Source organism: Mastomys coucha, unplaced genomic scaffold, assembly GCF_008632895.1.
Source record: "Mastomys coucha isolate ucsf_1 unplaced genomic scaffold, UCSF_Mcou_1 pScaffold14, whole genome shotgun sequence".
Classification (NCBI taxonomy): domain Eukaryota; kingdom Metazoa; phylum Chordata; class Mammalia; order Rodentia; family Muridae; genus Mastomys; species Mastomys coucha.
In genome coordinates, this window is record NW_022196896.1 from 105,199,430 (window position 1) to 105,220,515 (window position 21,086).

Genomic DNA, 21,086 nt, shown 5'->3' on the forward strand with positions numbered 1-21,086 from the left:
TCTCGCCCTTCCACCGTTCAAACTCACTTATGTCTTATAGTAGTAGAGTTAATCAACTTGGGAATGGCTTTGCCAAGACTGATTTGGTTTTGCTTCCTTACGATTATTAAATGTGAGAGCGGCACCTTGGAGGTCCCGTGGATCTGTCTTGCTTCAACAGTGTTTGGACCAAACAGACCCAGGACTCCCTCTTTATTAGCTTACAAGTCTCCACCGCCCACAGCTCCTAGGACCAGCCAGCAGCATCGTCTTCACAGATCAGCCCCATACTCCGAATCAGCCATGACCTCTCAGATTCGTCAGAATTATTCCACCGAAGTGGAAGCTACCGTGAACTGCCTGGTCAGCTTGCACCTGCAGGCCTCCTACACCTACCTCTCTCTGGGCTTCTGTTTTGATCCAGATGATGTGGCTTTGGAGGGCATAGGCCATTTCTTCAGCAAATTGGCCAAGGAGAAGTGCAAGGGCACCTAGTGTCTCCTCAAGTTGCAGAATGATCGTGGGGGCCGTGCACTCTTCTACGATGTGCAGAAGCCATCTTAAGATGAATGGGATAAAACCCAGGAGGCCATGGAAGCTGCCTTGGCCCTGGAGAAGAACCTGAAACAGGCCCTCTTGGATCTGTATGCCCTGGGTTCTGCCCACATAGACCCTCATCTCTGTGACTTCCTGGAAAGCCACTTCCCGAATAAGGAGGTGAAGCTCATCAAGAAGATGGACAACCACCTGACCAACCTCCGTAAGCTGGCAGGGCCACAACCAGCGCAGACTGGCATGCCTCAGGCATCTCTGGGAGAGTATCTCTTCGAGTGCCTTACTCTCAAGCATGACTCGGAGGCCTCTGCTTTCCAAGGGGCTCCCTCTTCTACTCTGCACCAGCCAGCCTCAGGACCTCCACCTGAATGAACCTCTAAAGCCACTAGGCAGCTTTGTAATCACTCTGGAGCTTCTCCCCAAGTCTTGGACCAAGTAAAAATAAAGTTTTTTGAAACAGAAAAAAAAAAGATTATAAATGATTTTTTTTGCTTGTGTATTTGTTTGTTCATTAATTCATTAATTTGTTTATTTATTCACTTTACATCCAATCACAGCTTCCCTCCTCTCAGTCCTACCCTCATAAAACCCACTCCTATCACTCTCTCCCCTCCTCCTCAGAGAAAAGGAAGCACCCCCGCCCCCTGTGGGTACCAGCCCACCCTGGGACAAATTGTTGCAGCAGGACTAAATACATCCTCTCCCACTGAGGCCCAACCCCAGAGTCAGGCAACAGAATGAGAGATAGCCCCGACTTCAACTGTTAGGTGACCCGCATGAATGTGTAGAGGGTCTAGGTCCAGCCCCTTCATGCTCTTTGGTTGGTGATTCAATCTCTGTGAACCTCCAGTGGCCCAGATTAGTTGACTCTGTAGATCTTCTTCTTATGATGTCCTTAACCCCTTCAGCTTTCACCCACTTTTCCACATGACTCCCTGAGCTCCACCCGATGTTTGGCTGTGGGTCTCTGTAACTGTTTTCATCAGCTGCTGGATGAAGCCTCTCAGGAAACAGTTATGCTAGGCTCCTGTCTGCAAGCATAGAAGAGTAACATTAATAGTGTCAAGGGTTGGCTCTCTCCCATGAGAAGGGTCTCAAGTTGGGTCAATCATTGGTTGGCCAATCTCTCCTCCATCTTTAAACCTGCACATCTTGTAGGCAGGACAAGTTTTGTGGGTGAGTTGATGTCCCCTCCCTCCACTGGAAGTCCCGCCTGGCTATATGAAGTGGCCATTGCAGTTTCCATATTCCCAGCTTCTAGGAGTCTCAGCTAGAGAGAGTCATCCACATAGACTCCCAGAAGCCTCCCTGTCCCAGGTCTCTGTCTGATCTCAGAGATGACCCCTCACTGATTTATGTTCTCTCTCCCAGTCCTCTCCTACCCACCCTTTTCCCCACCTCACCCTCTCTCCCACCCAGTTCTCTCCCTCCATCTACCTCTGATGTTGATTTTATTTCCCCTTCTGAATGAGATTCAAGCATTCTCTCTTGGGCCCTCCTTGTTACTTAGGATTTTTGGAGGGACTCTGTGGATTGTAGCATGTTATCCTATAGTTATAGCTGAAATCCACTTATAAGTGAGTCCAAACCATGCATGTCTTTCAGGGTCTGGGTCACCTCACTTGGCATGATAATACCTAGTCCATTTGCCTGCAAATTTCATGATGTCTTTGTTTTTAATAGCTGAGTAGTATTCCATTGTGTAAATGAACCTCATTTGCTTTATCTCTTCTTTGAGGAAATCTGGGTTGTTTCCAGTTTCTGGCTATTGTGAATATAGCTACTATGAACATTGTTGAGCAAGTGTCCTCTTGGTATGGTGGAGCATCTTTTGGGTATATTCCCATGAATGGTATAGCTGGGCATTGGGGTACAATTCCCATTTTTCTAAAAACCTCAGAATTGATGTCCAGAGTGAATATATAGGTTTGCACTCCCACTAGCAATGGAGAAGTGTTAACATTGTTAAAGAAGCAAATTATAAACTCTGTCCTGTACCACTGGCCTTGAAGAAGCCATAACAGAAACTTTCACTATGCCTCTCCTTCCTTGACAGCTCCATCAAGCTGGGTACTCTGCCTGATAGAGTAATACATCACATCACATCAGAATTGGGTCAGTACTGTATTCACTCATGAATTTTTACTTTCCTTCCCAAAGGGACCAACATTGTCTCTCCAGTACTCTCATCTCGTCATGTCCCTCCTTTCTCTTGTCCTCTGTAAAGAGTAACAACTACAACTGACAAGTCCTGAAGGAGCTGGACACTCATTGAGCCACACTAAACCAGTGGTCCTTCATCACTTCTGTCTTGAAACACTTGTCCTTCTAACCCTCCTACTACCTTAGACCTCTATACAGTTCTGAGATGGCAGATGTTATTCCTTCCAGTTTGGTTTGCATGTCCCTTATATTAAGTTTTGATGTCGCTATAGTAAAAGTCAGTACCCTAATTCTGCTTTGGGTCTGAGAACGTCACTGTGGTTACTATTTCCCACTGGAGGCTGTTTCAGACTTGTGGCATCTACACCCAGCTTGGAACCACAGGATCTTCACAACTAAAGCAGATTTGTTAGCGATGCTGTGTGTGTGTGGAGGTCAAGTAAAAAAACAAACTGAAAGAAGCAAGCCACCCTTTGTTTGCTCACCAGGGTAACAGAAGCAAGCTTCTAAACAGAAAAGGTTGGTTCCCACAGAGTTCATTTACTTCTCTAGATTCTTAAAGGGGGGGTGAGTTTCAGGTAAGGATCAGGTGACATGCATCTGTAGTTTAAGGTGCAGAGCTTTGGGAAAGGATCCGAGAAAAGTTCCTAGCATATAGACCTGGGGACTAGAAGACAGGGGTGGGGGTAGTCAGAGTGAGAAAGCATTGAGTTAGAGTGAAGAAAAAGATCTTCAATACCCTGTGCTTTTTTGGATGCTTTCAATGGAAGGCCAGATAGGCAGTGGGAGGAAAAGAGGAACCTGGTCTTTAAATACAACTTCCTCCAAAGAATGAAAAACACTGTGTACCAAGACTGATGCAAGGAGGCCAGCTTCTTCTTTCTGTCATATGGCCTTTGTATTTGCCTATGGTTGATGCCGAGCTCTTTGTCACACGTAGGATTTTGAGCTGGAGTTGGACTCCTCAGAGAGTGTTACCATGATACATTTGCAACGTTACTCCAGAACAGTCACGTTCTGGCTCCTGCAACACCCCACTGGTGGGTCATATGGTTCCACCTACCTTCCAAGAGGGATGAGAAACAAGTCTCCTATGTGTTAAGAAAGGGGTGGCAGATGAGAAATACTGATGCCTGGTAGGAATGTGTGCCACATGCTCAGTGTGTCCAGCCAACATTCGGGTTTGGCTATTCTAGTCTCTCACTTTACAATTGGACAAAGGACCTTCAGCTGTATGAGCCTGCAAGCCTGGCTCAACACTACAGAGATTCTGTGGGATTCTTGAAAATAATTTTATGATTAAAACCTTGTTTCTTGGGCTGGTGAGATGGCTCAGTGGTTAAGAGCACCGACTGCTCTTCCAGAGGTCATGAGTTCAAATCCCAGCAACCACATGGTGGCTTACAACCATCCTTAATGAGATCTGATGCCCTCTCCTGGTGTGTCTGAGGACAGCTACAGTGTACTTACATATAATAATAAATAAATATTTAAAAAAAAGAGTTGTACAATAACTATACTCAATGTCAAAACATTTAAAAAAGAAAAAAAGATTATTAAAAAAAAGAAGAAAAAACTTGTTTCTTACCTTTTCCTACCCATGCTTCCTTTTGAGGGTGCCCTCAACTAGATAGAACCTACCAGAAAGGAAAGGAAGTAACTAGCTTTCACCAAAACATTACAGAAAAGAAAAAAAGCCAGATATTTCTAGAAAGTCGTCCACCTGTCTGAAGAAATGTTGTGCATTGTAGTGGAGGGTTAGATGATCTCCTGAATAACTATTCAGAATTCAGAAAGGAAACTGCACCTCCTTTCCAGCATCTTTGCTGCTCATCCTGCCCTGGTTAAGCTACCTGCAAGAGACATATTGACATATTGACATTGAATTCATCCAAGCAACCTGCAGATGTATTGTGCCTTGGATAGGTTCCCATGGGATGCTCTGGAGAAGACAGTAAGTCTTTGACTTTAATTAGACTTGAAGGAGATAACCAGGAGGCATTAATGTGAAGGAGTGAGTAGGCCTGAAAATCTCTTTACTAAGAGACACAGCTGTATGAAGTCAATCGAATGGAAATGGTTTTATACAGTTACAACCCTCTCTGAGGCAACAACATTATTTGCTTTTTGCTGCTTGTTGGCTCGTTTGTTTGTTTTGGAGATAGAGTATCACTATTGTCACCTTGGCTAGCTTGGGATTGTTTCTTATTGAGCCATATTTTCGTGGCTTATCTTTTCCTACATTCTGCTTTTGCTTCAAATTTTTTTTTTTTTGATAGCAAGTGCTAGCCACATCTCCCATGCAGAAAATGTTGCTTTCCAGAAGTAAAATGATTAGGGTGGCAATGGGATGCATGTACAGACATACAGATGTGGATGTGTAATATGTGTAGAAAAAAACCCACAAGCAACCTATTAGTGTATTTCTGTCTTAGATGATGAGATGCCAAGCCATTTCCCATGGAATTAAGCCAGTTCCTTAAGAAGTAACTTCTGTCTCATTCTGTTGAGGATCCAGGGATGCTTACGGCTTAGAAAAGTTTTGTTTTAATTCTCTGCTTTGAACTTTACACTGTGCAGTTGGATATACCAGTCTGGGAAGCAGAATCAGAGCAACAGCTTTTTCATAGAAATCTGTTTCTCTCATAGATGGATATTGCATTTCCTTATCTCATTACATTCCTCATTCATGTCACAGATCTACCCATAAGGCTTTTCTCCGGCTTCCCAGTGGGCAGCAAACCCTTAATATCACTCCTCAGGACTTAGCCCCACTCACGAAGGATTTACAATGTTCCCGGGAAATCAGTTTCTTGTCCATTTTTCCCTCTGAGTTTGAATTCCCTTAAATTCTCATAATAGTTCTATTTCTTTCAAGCCCAAGTTAAGTATTAGAATTGAACCATAGTACAACAATTTGTTGTGAATCAGTCCTCCTGGGAGCTAAAATTTCATCTGCAATTGATATTTGTCCCACGGACAGAATGTTTGCTCAAAAGATCCCTCAAAATCCATAGGTAGAAGCTCCAACTTTCAATATGATTGTATTTGGAAGTAGGGCTGGTTATGTTTTGAAACGTTCTCTGTAGGTCCTTTTCTTTGAATACATGGTCCCCGGCTGGTGACATTGATTTAGAAGACTATAGGGTACAGAGACAGATACAGGTCACTAGGGCCAAATCTTCAACATCCGTGTTTACTCTTGGTCCTCACCTGAGGTGTCTTCTCTACAATTTATTAATATTCACCACAAAGTCCAGCCAGTGATGGGGCTGCTCCCATCACCGTGCCTTCTACACCATGATGGATTGTATCCTGCGAAATTGGGAGCCAAAATAATCTTTAAATTGCTTTAGTCAGTGGCTTTGCCAGAATGAGGAGGAAAGTAATAAAGGGTCCTAAAGAGGAAATCAAGTATTAATATATGTGCAAGTGTGGGGTCCCAATTCTGATATAGTTAGCATTCCTATATGGAGACATACAGATAACTTGCTGTTTCTGTGTATAAAAAACCAAGGCAGAAGAATGAGCACATAGCCCTCTGCGGGCCAGGATTTAGGGAGATAGCACACTGAACATGGGCTTCCTAACTGCCAGAGTTCGGTAAAAATAAATTCATGCCATTTTAGCCATCTAGGATAAGTGATTTTTTTGTGGACTCCCAAGCAAACTAAAACAACTGGTTTTTATCTGTTTCTACTTTCAACTTTTCTCCAGTAACTAATTTATGTTGCTTCTGAAAAGCTTATTCGTTCTGCTTAATGCATATTTTGGAGTCATTGCATTTGGAGCACGTAAGGACTTGGACTCTCTTGTCCACTGGTGAACCTTGGGTGTGGCCAAAAGTATTTTTCTGGCCCATGATAAGAGCCATAATCTGGCCAGTGATATCATCCTAAACCCAAATATTCATCAATCATACTGCTTTGTCTTCAGTTTCGTGAGTTTCTGTCTTTAGAGCTTGGGTATTCCTGTCTCCATAAATGCACTTGCAAAGGGTTCCCACCCTGTGGAAGACAGCTCTAAGAATATTTTCACTTGAAGGAGCTGAGCCCAGATAGTGTCTGTACTGCTTTATTGCCAGATCTCTGAGGTGCTGAAGAAGGACATGGGCAAAGGCATTGAGCACAATACACCACAGGGAAGATTTTAGACAACCAAGGTATGAATTGCCCTGGATATGTTAAGTAAAAATGATGATTAAAAAGAAAAAAGATCACATTCCTTTACAACATTAATTTGGGGAAAAGCCACATTACTCATTAAAGTGTACTGAGAGGTTTTTTGTTGTTGTTGTTTTTGTTTTTTTGTTTTTTTGTCTGGGTAGACTACTTGTCCTATTTACGAATCTTACAATTCAAAAAGTTCCAGGAGAAGAAGTGGGTTTAAGATGTGCCAATTAAAAGGAGCTGTCCAAGCAGGAAGACAGACACATTTGATGTGTGTCAGAACAAACAACCCAATGGCCCACTCAAAAATAGAGCACTACTTCCCTCTTAGCCCAACATTCATCACTTCGCATAAAGTATGAATAAAACATTGGACATTGTTTCTAAAAAGAATAACCCGTTATCAAAAATGGCACTGGTGAAAAACTGGGGAAGGCAGGAGTCGTCAGGCACTGAGACAGTGAATGTCATAGCCTAGATTTTTCCACTAAAAGCAAATGCCCCACAGAAAACGGTCTGTCTGCTTCACAGGAAGCACTCTGCGTGACAGTGTTGTGAATCAAGCTCAGGCTCTTCCGCATATAAAAATGAACCATAGTGTGCCTTGCTAATTACCACCTTCTCCAGTTGACATGGGATTTTTTTAGGTTGAGAACAAGATATAATTTGTAGCTCCCTGATGAAGCAAATCTCTTCGCAAATGTTCTCAGGAACATGCCACTCTTCTTCCTTATTTGAAAAACACCTGAGAAACAATAGGGCTCCTACCTGCCCCACATCTGCAGACAGAATCCTATAATAATTTCCTTGTAGGAATAATCAGTTGCTAGAGAGCCCATTCGACCCTCAAACAGAAACATTAGAAAACTCTGGGGTTATGTGAATGAGTTTGCTTCTATACCTCTTTCTTATTTCTCCACCTTGGTTGCTCTTTCACTCCCAAGCCATTGCTTCTTTGGCTTCTTTGGGTCTTTCAGGACATGGGTATGTTAGTTTTCTGATTATAAGCCATCATCTATGATCATACTTGGGTGATTCTCTTTCCTTTGTACCTTAGGACTGCAATGGTTTCCACCTCAAGCAGGACTTAGTTAACATCTCCCATGGCTTTTATGTCACATTTTCTGTGTGACTTAATAAACAGAATGGAAATGCGGTTATTTCATAGAAGAAGCAGGGTCCCAGTACAATTATATTATTGACAACCAAAGACTGTCTTTCGTATACCTACATCCTTATATGTCTTCCTCATGTTAGGCTTGTTCATTAAGCATCTCTAGGTGTTCTATCCTAGATAGAAATCAACCACCTGTCACTACAGTGTCATTTCAGAATCAAGATAATCTTCCATGTCTTAGGAACCCCCTCTAGTTTCCTAGAGTCACATCACATAATTGTCCTTACAGCAGTCATTGGTAAGGAGACTATTTAGAATGACCAGGACCAGCCTTTTTGATGAGCCAAGCTTCTGAGTGAACACATAAAAAAAAGATGTCAATAAACATAGTTGGGATTCTGCTTAAAATGATGAGTGTGATGTAATCAATCGTGCTGGAATTCCAGCTCAGCCTAACCACTTACCTTTCCTACAGCCTGAGCCTTGGACTGTGCTAGCAAACCCATGCAGCATAGATGAAGGATGTTCATCAACCACCATTGACGTCTTGGTCCTTACAATACCTGTAGACACTATCTGGTCACGTCTTCTACCCCACGCCCTAGGAGGGATATTTTACACCTCCATGATACTTCTCCCCTGGAAGCATGTTTCCCTCACTGTCTGGAAATTATCTTCCCTCCCATCTCATAGAGAAAATGGGTGAAATGAGACAAGAGCTCCATCAAATTCCTAAACTAATTAGATAAGCTTGCTCACTCAATTTGTTCTTTGCCATTGTCTTCTTCTTTCCTAGGACAATGAAAAAGGATAACTTTTTTTTTCTTTGAGACAGGGTTTCTCTGTGCAGCCCTGGCTGTCCTGGAACTTACTCTGTAGACCAGGCTGGCCTTGAACTCAGAAATCTTTTTGCCTTTGCCTCCCAAGTGCTAGAATTAAAGGGGTGTGCCACCACTCCCCAAAGGATAATTCTTTATCCTAAGTATTGCTGACTTCCTCTTATAGATTGTGTCCCTTCTCTGTTTTCTAAGATTTTTATCACAATATGACTCCTTTTTCAGGATTCTTATGACAATATGACTGCTCTATTTTCAATATCCCTTTACCAACCAGTTAATATTAGTAATTTGTGGCTATATCATTATGGAACTCATTTTTTAAAATGTAAAGGCCCTCCTTGATTTCTTGTGTCAGCCAACTCCCATGCTTGTCTCTGATCTCCTCTTGGAAGGAAACTTTTCAAGGAAGTAATCTCAATTTCTGACTCTTTTTCTTTGCTCCACCACACAGCTAACACTGCTGAAATCTGGCCTCTGCTCCTACTATTCCATTGAAGACCCACTGTGCTCACAATGACCTCAGCATCACCTAGCTCATAGTAACTACTAATCATTTCTTACCAACTTCTGCTATCATCTAGCACTCTCTCTCTCTCTCTCTCTCTCTCTCTCTCTCTCTCTCTCTCTCTCTCCACACACACACACACACATACACACAATCAATACGTTGAAACTTATTCTTCAATGCATTAAGAGATGTGGTCTTCTGAAAAAATGATGAAATCCTGAGACTCCTGCCCTCATCAATATAGTTAGTTTGGTTGAGCCCTTATAAAGAAGGCTCAGGTGGATCATTTGCTCCTTTGCTATAGGAGGACCAAAGAAGATATCATGAAGAAGCCAAGAATGGTTATGAATGTCTGTAATTCTAGAACTTAAGAGGTGGAGGCAGGAAGGAAAGGGGGGGGAGAATGAGTGGGGGAAATAATAAGATGCTGTGCATAGAACAGAGCCTTATCAAATGATGAATTTGCCCTTGCTCTTGGATATTCTAGCCCCCAGAATTATGACAAATGAATTTCTGGTGTTCATAGGTAACCTAATTTAAATGACATTTTTCTATTTCAATCTAAATTGGCAAAAAAAAAAAAAAAAAAAAAAAAAAAAAAAAAAAAAAAAAAAAAAAAAAAAAAAAAAAAAAAAAAAAAAAAAAAAAAAAAAAAAACCAGCCACCCAAAAAGATGTAGGTTTAGTGCTGTTTACTTGTTCTTTTAAAAAGATGCTATTTAAATTTCACACTACTTTACACCCTCATGTCCTTTCTGTGTATCAAGCTGTTCTTTTATCCCCTTCCTGTCATTTAGTACTGGCGGATTCCAGGCCTTGTGCAGGACTCTCTTACCACATTACTATTTATAAACTTGTAGAGATATTCCTTACTTTCATGTCTTCAATGACCTTCTAGGTAATGGGTACACTGTGGAGTAAGACCATCTAAATTCAATCCTAAATTTTACTACTAACCACAGGCTAGGTAGCTCAGTCATTCATTCATTCCACTAAACTTCAACACTCATTCACAAGTTGTGATGGCTACCACATAAGACAGCTATGAGGAAAGGCATGAAGAACACATCATTCATAACACAGTGCTTATGTGTATTAAGCCCTCAACTACTTTTGTTGTTGGTGGTGGTGTTTTCTCATGGAACTTGTTTTAGTGACTCTCAAAATTCTGTGATAGATTTTTGGTCAAGTTATTCTCATTTAAAAATACTGATTTTGAAAACTAATAACTTAAAACTGCCACACACACACACACACACACACATACATACAAAGTAGTCCACAAAACAGTCTCCTTGCCTTCTAAAGGTTTCACAATGCATTGTGTCATTAACCATTTTTTTACTATTAAATTTACAGGGCCATTTGAGACAAACAATCCTGAGGCCATTCTTCCACCACTGATTCAGATTGGGATGGCAGGTGCTAAAGATAATGTTCATTTAGCCTTCTGAGCTTTCTGAGCAGACTTGGTGCCAGCTTCAGCAGCCTTCTTGTCCACAGCTTTGATGCCACCCACAGCATCTTGTCTGCCTCATGTCGTGAGCAACAGAAATGACTCAGTGGAGGATAGTCAGAGAAACACTCAACACATGGGCTTGCCTGGGACCATATCAACAATGGGCACATCACCAGATTTGAAGAATTTAGGGCCATCTTCCAGCTTCGTACCAGAATGACAATCTTGTCTTTAAGCTCAGCAAGCTTGCAGCTGTATTAGCTCTCTGACAATCCAGTCCAAAGGTATGGCCGTCACTGATTTGACCCAGATGGTTCACGATAGTCACCTGAGCAGTAAAGCCAGCAGCTTCCATAGATGGGCCGGTTTTTTTGCTGTTGTTTTGCAACGTTGTTACATCTAACATCTTCGACAGGCACATTCTTTACACTGAAGCCCACATCCCCAGGAAGAGCTTCGCCCAAAGCTTCATGATGCATTTAAGCAAAATTTGCTTCTGCTGTGACAGGGACTGGAGCAAAGGGAACTACCATGACAAGGTTTGAGAACACCAGTCTCCACTCTCCCTACAAAGACAGAACCAATGCTATCTATTTTATAGACATCATGGAGGAGCAGTCTCAAAGGCTTGTCAGTTGATTTATTGGGGGGATACAATACAAAGCTTCCAGCACTGTCATCCCACTGGCACAACCATCTCTGGATGGCTTTCCATCCCTTGATCCGTGGAATATTAAGCCCTTGACTCCAACATGCTGTCACCTTTCCAACCAAAATTGGCACAGATGCTACAGTGTCAGGATTGTAGCCAATTTTCTTAATGTAGGTACTGACTCCCTTAACAATTTATTTATATATCTTCAGGCTGTAGGGTGATTCAGTGGGATCTAGTTTGCTGCCACTAAAAATGATCTATTTCACATACTGAGTATAAGCCAAAAGGGCATGCTCATAGGTCTGGCCATTCTTGGAGATCCAAGCTTCAAGGTCACCAACACCCATAGCGACAACCAGAATAGCACAGTCAGCCTGAGATGTGCCTGAAATCATGTTTTTATAAAGTCTCTGTGTCCTGGGGCATCAGTGAGAGTCACACAGATTTGCTGGTCTCAGATTGCCTCAGGGAGATGCCAGTGGTGATACCACGCTCTCTCTCAGCTTTCAGTTAGTCCAGGACCCAAGCATACTGGAAAGTGCCTTTTCCCATCTGGGCAGCCTCCTTTTCAACTTTTTGATGGCTCCTTTGATGACTCCACTACATTGGTAGACGAGATGGCCAGTCACAACGGACTTGCCTGAATCTATGTGTCCAAAAACGACAATGTTGATATGAGTCATTTCCTTTTCCATTTTGGCTTTGAATTAGCAGTGGTTTTCATGCCAGCCTTCTGACAGCAAACAAGTTTGGGGGTGTATTTATGATTAATTTTATTAAACTTGTTACTTTTAAACCTGTTTTATGGTCCAAATTTTTTTTAATGCAATTGAACATTAAGTGAATCAATAATACCCTATAGGCCATTCAAAAATCAAGAAATTGGGCTGGTGAGATGGCTTAGTAAGTAAGAGCACTGACTGCTCTTCCCAAGGTCCTGTGTTCAAATCCCAGCAACCATATTGTGTCTCACAACCACCCGTAATGAGATCTGACACCCTCTTCTTGGCTGGAGAGATGGCTCAGTGGTTAAGAGCCCCGACTGCTCTTCCAAAGGTCCTGAGTTCAAATCCCAGCAACCACATGGTGGCTCACAACCATCCATAACAAGATCTGACTCCCTCTTCTGGAGTGTCCAACGACAGCTACAGTGTACTTATGTATAATAAATAAATAAACCTTTTAAAAAAAAGACAGCTACAGTGTACTTATCTATAATAATAAATAAATCTTTTTTAAAAATCAAGAAATTATACCTTAAAATGACCATCCCCCCCGTCTTTGACAAATATATTCCCATTCTCATGTTCCTCATCTTTAAGAATAGTAACTCCATTTGTGTGATTGTACACACTAGAGTCATGTATACATCCTTAAATCTCCCAACTCTTGTGCGCTCCAGATTCTCTGCACACTCCAATCCTCCCATCCTCACTGCCTCTGCTCTGAAGCAGACTACTTTCACTCAGATGACTGCTGCTGAGTCATTTCCAGTCCAGCATCCATTTTGCAGGCAAAATCTTCATCTGAGAGTACCACTCTGTACTGACTGGTTTTGTGTGTCAACTTGACACCAGCTGGAGTTCTCACAGAGAAAGGAGCTTCTGTTGGGGAAGTGCCTCCATGAACTCCAGCTGTGGAGCATTTTCTTATTGATCAAGGGGGTAGGGCCCCTTGTGGGTGGTACCACCTCTGTGCTGGTAGTCTTGGGTTGTATAAGAAAGCAAGCTGAGCAAGCCAGGGGAAGCAAGCCAGCAAGGAACATCTCTCCATGGCCTCTGCATCAGCTCCTGCTTCCTGACCTGCTTGAGTTCCAGTCCTGACTTCCTCTGGTGATCAACAGTAGTGTGGAAGTGTAAGCTGAATAAACCCTTTCCTCCCCAGCTTGCTTCTTGGCCATGATGTTTGTGCAGGAATGGAAACCCTGACTGAGACACACTCTGAGCAGTTCTTACATCCTCCTCTCTCCTTGTTTGTTATGTAGATCTTCCCCTAGGGTTTCTGCAGGGTGCACACACACACCCTACCCTGCACAAGCACACATGCAAATCATCCTGTATTCTTCTTTCTAGTGCTTGAGTTATCACCCAAAAACATCAGTGAGAATAAAGTCTGATCTCCATGACAACCCCAGGCTGGCCAATACAGAGCTTGTGTCAGTGAAAAAGTGACTTGCAAGCAGGAGAGATAGCTCGGCCCTTAAAGGCTTGGCTCGCTACCAAAAATATACATACGGTGGGGGAAAGGTTGGGGAGAAAAGAGGGAGGGGAAACTGGAGGCAGGATGTAATATATGAGAGAATAAAAAATTAAAATTAAAAAGAAAGATATAGTAAACAACATAATTAAGTCTATGTGTACAAACCTATAGCCAATATTATAATAATAAAATTGGAAAACCTGAAAAAAAGAGAGAGAGAACTGAGAGTAACACAAGAAAAAATACATATGGATGTTTGATATGCAGAATCTAGATTCAACTACACAGTATACACACCAAGGACAAGAAAGAAAGGAGAGAGAGAAAGAAAGAGAAAGATGAGGTTAGTGGAGGGAAGGGATTGAACCAGCAGGAGTCAGGGAAGTAGACAACATGGGGTGATGGGGACAAATGTGGACAAAGCATGGTGATGCATCTACATCACAATGTTATAATGAGAAATACCATTTTGAACATGACTTAAAACTTAACTCTAAATGATGGTATAATTTATAGAAAGCGTTTTGTAACTGACCTACCTGGACTTTGTAATGAAACTTTCCCTAAAACATAAACAAAACATAAGACCTTTCCCAATTAGAGACACAGACACAGAATTCTTCCCAGCATCAACCTACACAACCTTTTAGTCCCCAGCCCATCTTGGCCCTAGACTCACCAGAGCAGCCCTTTTGTAAACATAGTTTCCTAGTCTTGTTTATAACTCACCAAATCTGAACCTACAGGAAATTAGACTTTAAATGTATCCCAGGTAACTGAAAATCCACTGGTACTGAAAACCTCTGCTGTCTATAATCCCAAGAAGGTCTGGATGCAGAATTGCCAACCAGACTGACTCATCCCAAGCATTATACTAATGAATGACTGTGACATCCCTCCCAGGGCATCAAAAACAACATGGTGCCTTAGTCTAATTAAAACCATAGTCCAGAAAGCTTCTTCAGACCTAAATTGAGTGAAGAGGCTTTAGGGCAGATTGATGGGAGACAGCAACTCTGGTACCCTTGGTTCTGTACTGGCCAGTCACAGGCAGAAATACACAAAGTGTGAGATATATTACCTAATAAAAAGTCTCATGTACATGGTAGCTCTCCATCACTGTGGCAAATACCTAACACAAACTTTGTAAAGGATGAAAAGTCTATTCTAACTCATGCTTTGAAAGTTATTAATCCTACGTGATTTTGGTTCTGTGATAGGACAAGACATCAAAGCAAGATCACATAGGAGGAGATGTTGCTCACCTAGCAGTCAGAAAGCAGAGAGAGAAGAGGCTCACATTCCAATATCCTCTTGAAAGGCAGGCCCTGCCGGGCAGTGATGATGCACACCTTTAAACCCAGCACTTGGGAGGCAGAGGCAGGCAGATTTCTGAGTTCGAGGCTAGCCTGGTCTACAAGAGTGAGTTCCAGGACAGCCAGGGCTACACAGAGAAACCCTGTCTTGAAAAAAAAAAAAAGAAAAAGAAAGGCAGGTTCTTAACCTAATTTCCTTCCAATAGATCCCACTTTTTAACAGTTCTGCCAGAATACTACAAAGTATAAAGGCTGAAAGAAATATACAGAAGCCATACAATACAGTGAAAATGCTAACAGAACTGAGACTCAAAAGTGAATCTTTAATAATGGTATTTCAGAAGAATGAAATAAAAAGGGCAAACGTTGGGACTCCAAGGAAGGGCATTCAGCTAACATGGACCTTCTAGGTCAAACTAGAATAAAAAAAAAAAAACTAGTGAAAATGGGTTAGAGTGGAGAGTGTGACAAAAAGAGAAGGGACTTTACAATGAGATGAGAGAGCAGAGTGGGCTATGAGTCTCAATCAAGAACTTAACTATGCAAATCCAAAAGGAACCATTAAAATATGGTGGCATTGTTTGGGTTTATCTGTATTTGTGAATGAGGGGCTAGCCTAATTGGCTGCCCTATCACTCAATTAAGTATGCACAGTACTTTTATTGGTACTGCACACATAATAGTAAATAAGACAAAGTACCTGTTATATTCAAAGCATATTAGGTGTACTGGTTGGTGTTGTGTGTCAACTTGACACAGGCTGGAGTTATCACAGAGAAGGGAGCTTCAGTTGAGGAAGTGCCTCCTTGAGACCAATCTGTGGGGCATTTTCTCCATTAGTGATCAAGGGGGTAAGACCCCCTGTGGGTGGTGCCATCCCTGGGCTGGAAGTCTTGGGTTTTATAAGAGAGCAGGCTGAGCAAGCCAGGGGAAGCAAGCCAGTAAGGAACATCACTCCATGGCCTCTGCATCAGTTCCTGCTTCCTGACCTGCTTGAGTTCCAGTCCTGACTTCCTTTGTGATAAACAGCAATGTGGAAGTAAGCCAAATAAACTCTTTCCTCCCCAGCTTGTTTCATGGTCATGATGTTTGTGCAGGAATAGAAACCCTGACCAAGACATTAGGCAATTCTTATTTTAGAAGAAGTTAAAAACAAAAATTATTGAACAGGCTAACCAAATAGTTTAGCTGCTAGGAAGACAGCTATAGAAATGAGATAACAAACTTGGGGCTTAAAACTTTTCAGTCAAGTTTACAGTGAGGCCAACTAAGCCAATGAGTGTTTCCTGGAGGGAGATGATGAAACTGACTATTGCAGGACTTAACTAATGACCTTTTGAGGGGAGTTACTGCAAGTGGTAGCAGACATAGTTAGAAAGTCCTAAGATGAGTCAACTTTCTGACTGTGCTACTTAGTTTTTGACAACTTGATACAAACTAGAGTTGCCTAGAAGGAGGGAACTTCAATTGAAGAATTGTCTGCATCACTTCAAACTGTGGGGCATTTTCTTGATTAATGATTGATAGGAAGGCCCAACCCACTCTAGGTGGTACCCATCTAAACAGGTCCAGGACTTTATAAGCAAGCAAGCTTACATACCCTTGGAGAAGTCGGTCAGCAGCTTCATCTTTGGTTTCTGATTTAGCTCCTGTCTCCCAGTCCTGTCTTGAGTTCCTGACTTCCCTTCATAATAGGCTATAATTCTAAGATGAAATAAACCCATTCCTGCCCCAAGTTGGATTTTTAGTGTTTTATCAGAGCAACAAACAGCAAACGAGGACAGAAGTTGGCACCAAAGAGTGGAATAGTACTGTGATATACCAAACTATGTTGTTGTTATTGGGTGGTGGGGCAGGCAAAGTTGTGCTAGTATGTTGGAGGTTTGGGCTAGAAAAGGTTTTTGAGTGATCATATCTTAATGAGCTTTTGTGGGAGTTTCAAAGATAGTAGTGTTGAAAGAAGTACAGACAATGAAGGCCTGGCTTATCACGTTTAGGAGGAAGCAATGACTCCATTGTGCCTATTTGTGTCCTATTTTTGTTGTGCTCAGATCATGGGGTTCCCAAAGACCACCAGGAGTCCAACTCTCATGCAAAAGCTCAAGCTTGGACCCTCCAACCCTTCCAATGCAGTGGATGGGTGTGGAAGGCCCCAAACTGGTAAAGCCTTGTCTTTTTATCATAGTTTGAGCAGAATGAGGGGCTTTTCAACATGGCAATTACACCATTGGTTAACATTTGAGAAATTACACCTTGGCACATTCTTATTGGCTAGCAATGATTTCAGCTTATTATGTGCGGTTGTGGCTAACTTGAGTGATCTATTTTGAGACATTTGGAACAACAGGTATTTTCCCCCTCAGAGCCAATTGGCTGTCACCAATGGTGGAGTAGCTGCTATTAGGAAAGTTGTGGCTATTGCTAGGGGGTGTCTTGGTTCCTGGAACAAGTTGTGGTTTTTCCAGTTCCTGAGTTCAACCTGAGGACAAGCTCAACATAAAATGGAGTCTGAATATAAGATGGAATTTGTAATGTGAGGCTGGGCCCTTCAATTTTGAATTGATAGCTTGTGGGTCTTGGTCAGCTGAGGCTGAAGACTCCACATTGATTAACAAGAGACCAGCACCACTCAAGCAAAACATTTGCTTTACTGGAACAATTGGTATTGGTGAGCGGGGGCTGAAAAATCATCTGTTATAGGGCACATGGACTGCATCACCAGATGAGCATAGAAACTGGTGAAGAAAGCCAATGACCCTCCTTTCCTGGATATGTTCATGCCCTTTCCCAAAATTATATAATCCCTGGCTCACCCCAAATAAAGCCTGTGCGTTCACATTCACTCTCAATAAAGAAGTATGAACAAGCTAAGATCAGCTCAGAGAAGGCCTATGCTTGAATGGGACATGACACTAAGACTCCAGAAGAAGGCTTCTTTCTTCTCCTGCCTCTCTACCACTCGGAACTCACTCCCAAATGGACCAGGATTCTGCCCGTCCCTAGGCAGTGCCTGGACATGTCAACAGGAAACCTGGAACCACAGCATTCATTTCAGATCCCACCTTCTGGCCTGGCATGTGACATGCAAAGGCACTCTGGTGTCCCAAATGAAAAATGCAGACTGCAGACCTTTCCTGGACTTTGCCTTGTCCTCTCTAAGCCAGTGTATCAACAGCGTTCAGACACCACCAGAGGAGAACCAAAACACGAAAAAGAAGAGAACAGCATGACTGAGGTGAAATCTTCTAGGAGTCTTTCCTCAGAGTCAATGCACAGAAGCTGTGGTCCAGAGGGTGCCAAGGTTGCATTTCAAGATGGCAGCTGAACTTGGTAACGTCTAAGAGTCTCCCATGTGGTATTGATTATGAAGGTGTAAAGGGGTTATGGAGAGAAACCGAGACTTGGCTCTGTGAGGGCCCTCTGGTGAATGTACAGTCTTAGTTGCAGAAGATATCCCAGGATATTGGAGAAGCCAAGACATGAGACAACCACTAAGGATAGTGATAGGTGTAGAGTTGAGCCAGCCTAAGTCTGTTAGATATGGTATGCATGTTATAGATAGTAAACTCAGAAAACTGGAGCTGCCTAGGCCCTTTGGAGCACAGAAGATTCTGAGTCCCAGATCACTGAGCCCCAGTTGACACTGACATAAAAGATTTTGGAACTGAAGTGCTAGACTTGGTTTTTATATGTTGGCTCTTCCCATTGGATTATAAGAAAGTACTAACTTACGTTTTGTTTTACAGAAATCTATGGTTAAGATATTTGCTGTTTTAAAAAGACTTTGAACTTTTGAAGTGCTTAATTTTTTTTAAAGACTGAAAAAGGTTTTCTATGGCGATGTTACCCTGAAATCTTGGGGATGAATAAGAAAGGAGAGATTGTGGCTTGAGTAGTCTTTGTGCCAAGCTGATAAGTGGTCAGCTGTGCAGGTTTCTTTTTTTTCAAGCCAATACACTTGAGTTATCTAGGAAGAAAGAATCTCACCTGAGGGATTGCAGCTATCCAACTAGCTTGTGGATATGTTTATGAAGCATTTTTTTTTGGTTGGTGATTGATCTCAGAAGACAAAACCCAGTGAGGGTAATGCCACTCTGGGGAGTGGACCTGAATTGTGTAAGAAAGCAAGCTGGCCAAGCCATGAAAGGTGAGCTTGTAAACAACCTTCCTCCATGGTCTCTGCTTCAGGCCCTGCCTTCAGATTTCTCTTGAGTTCCTCAGTAATAGATCATATTGTCGGAAGTATAACCCAAACAAACTCTTTTCTGCCTCTTACTAGCTTTAGGTCAGTGTTTTATCACAGTAAGCTAGAGCACTGGCCAAAGACAAAAATTAACACATCAACTTTGTGCAAGTCTTGGGACATTTCCTCACCTAGGTGAAGCACAAAGCTACCCTAATGGTGTGTATCAGGACACCTGTGAATAAAACCGTAATGACAGCCTGTGTTTCATACCAACTGGATGATTTTTGCAATTAGCAATGACATGCTATTTATCTTTATTATATCCTCTAAGTTTTAGATTGTAAAACATATCACACAAACAATTATTCTATGAAATGGAGGTCATTTTTAAAGGTTAAATCTAAGTAGTAAAGATGTTGAGCCCTTCAAACCAAATCATCCTGAACAAACTGGATTCCTAACTATGCCATCAATATCTCTTAATTTCAATAGATGGATTATAGTTCCTTCAAATAACTCGACTTGAGTATACTTCTTTATTTTCTCACTTATAAAATGTTTGAGTCACACTGCAAAGGCCAGTGTATGGAAATCTTTCAAGTAGCTATTTTAAGTATGTGGTCATATTCCGTCTACACCTCAATATCTATGATATAATAAACAACATATCATATGTTGGGTGAATCATGGTTACAGAGCCACAGGCTAGACTCTCATTCAGTGAGCTATGAAGATGAGGCTCTCCAGATAGCCCCCATGCCATCACAGTATGTCTGCCAGGAGTCACACTATACAAACATCTTCATTAAAAACCCATTCTGAGATTGGGTAAACACTGTAGCTACTCTCTTAAAGAAAAACTGAATGGCTCAATATTACTCCAAATATTCATCTAATTAAAATTTTGTCATTGTCATTATTGCCATTATTTCAAGTAATCTGGTTAGGAGGGGGAGTATAATGCTTGAATAGAGAATGTGCTGCAGCTACTTTCTGCAAAGAAGTTTAATTTACTGAGATGGCCTCACAAGAGAAATTCCCTAATCCTTTCAGGCAGTGTTAACAAATCCCTGGAAAGGGCTTTTAGATAGATGGAGCTATTGTATTGTAGGCTAAACAATCCTATTAGGTAAGCACTATTTTCATTGCCAAGAAAACTGAGGCTGAAGGGGGGGCATTTTTCTTAAGGTCAGGAGAAGAGAAGAGACAGATGAGAGTCTTATTTGACTACAAAACCAAAAAAGTAAGAACCATCTCAAAGAAGAGGATCACAACTTGCTTAGTTGTTTTTTTTTTCAAATGATTTTCTTTTATTGTTTTAATTCTTACTTGTATGGGAGTAGGTTTGTGGATTTGTATACAAAAGGAGGTCAGAAGAGTATCAGATCTCCTGGAGCTGGAATTACAGGCAGTTATGAGCTGCCTGATGTATGTACTTGGACTTGTACTCAGGTCCTTTGCAAGCGGAGTGTGTGTTTTTAACCACTAAGATATGTCTCCAGCCCACACAATTTGCTTATTTTACTTGAGCTGTGAACTTCAAACAAGTCATGTTGGTTAGCTCACACATCCATGTATAGCTCGTATTTCTATGTATCATCTATAAAAATTCTGACAGGATGCTAGGAATGTAGTTCAGTTGATACACTGTAACACATAACAATGTAACATAGCATTCACACAGCCCTGAGTTTAATACCTAAACCACATAAACCATGTATGTGCATGACTATAATCTCAGCACGTGGGAGGGAGAGGCAGTAAGATCCAAAATTCTAGGGTACAGCGTGGATTTGAAGCAAGCCTGGCCTCGAAAGATGAAAGAAAGAAGGAAAGAAAACAGACAGAGAGGCAGACAGGCAGGCAGGCGGGAAGAACAAATAGAAGAAAGAAAGAAAGAAAGAGGAGAAAAGAAGAGAAGAAAAGAGGAGAGGAGGGGAAG

General features: G+C 41.8%; 2 pseudogenes; one reads left to right on the forward strand and one right to left on the reverse strand.

Annotated features, from left to right (window-relative positions):
* The first annotated feature begins 252 nt into the window (after positions 1-252).
* On the forward strand, positions 253-906 carry LOC116089477 (annotated as a pseudogene).
* Positions 907-10,767: 9,861 nt separating this feature from the next.
* LOC116089250 lies at positions 10,768-12,138 on the reverse strand (annotated as a pseudogene).
* Positions 12,139-21,086: the final 8,948 nt, after the last annotated feature.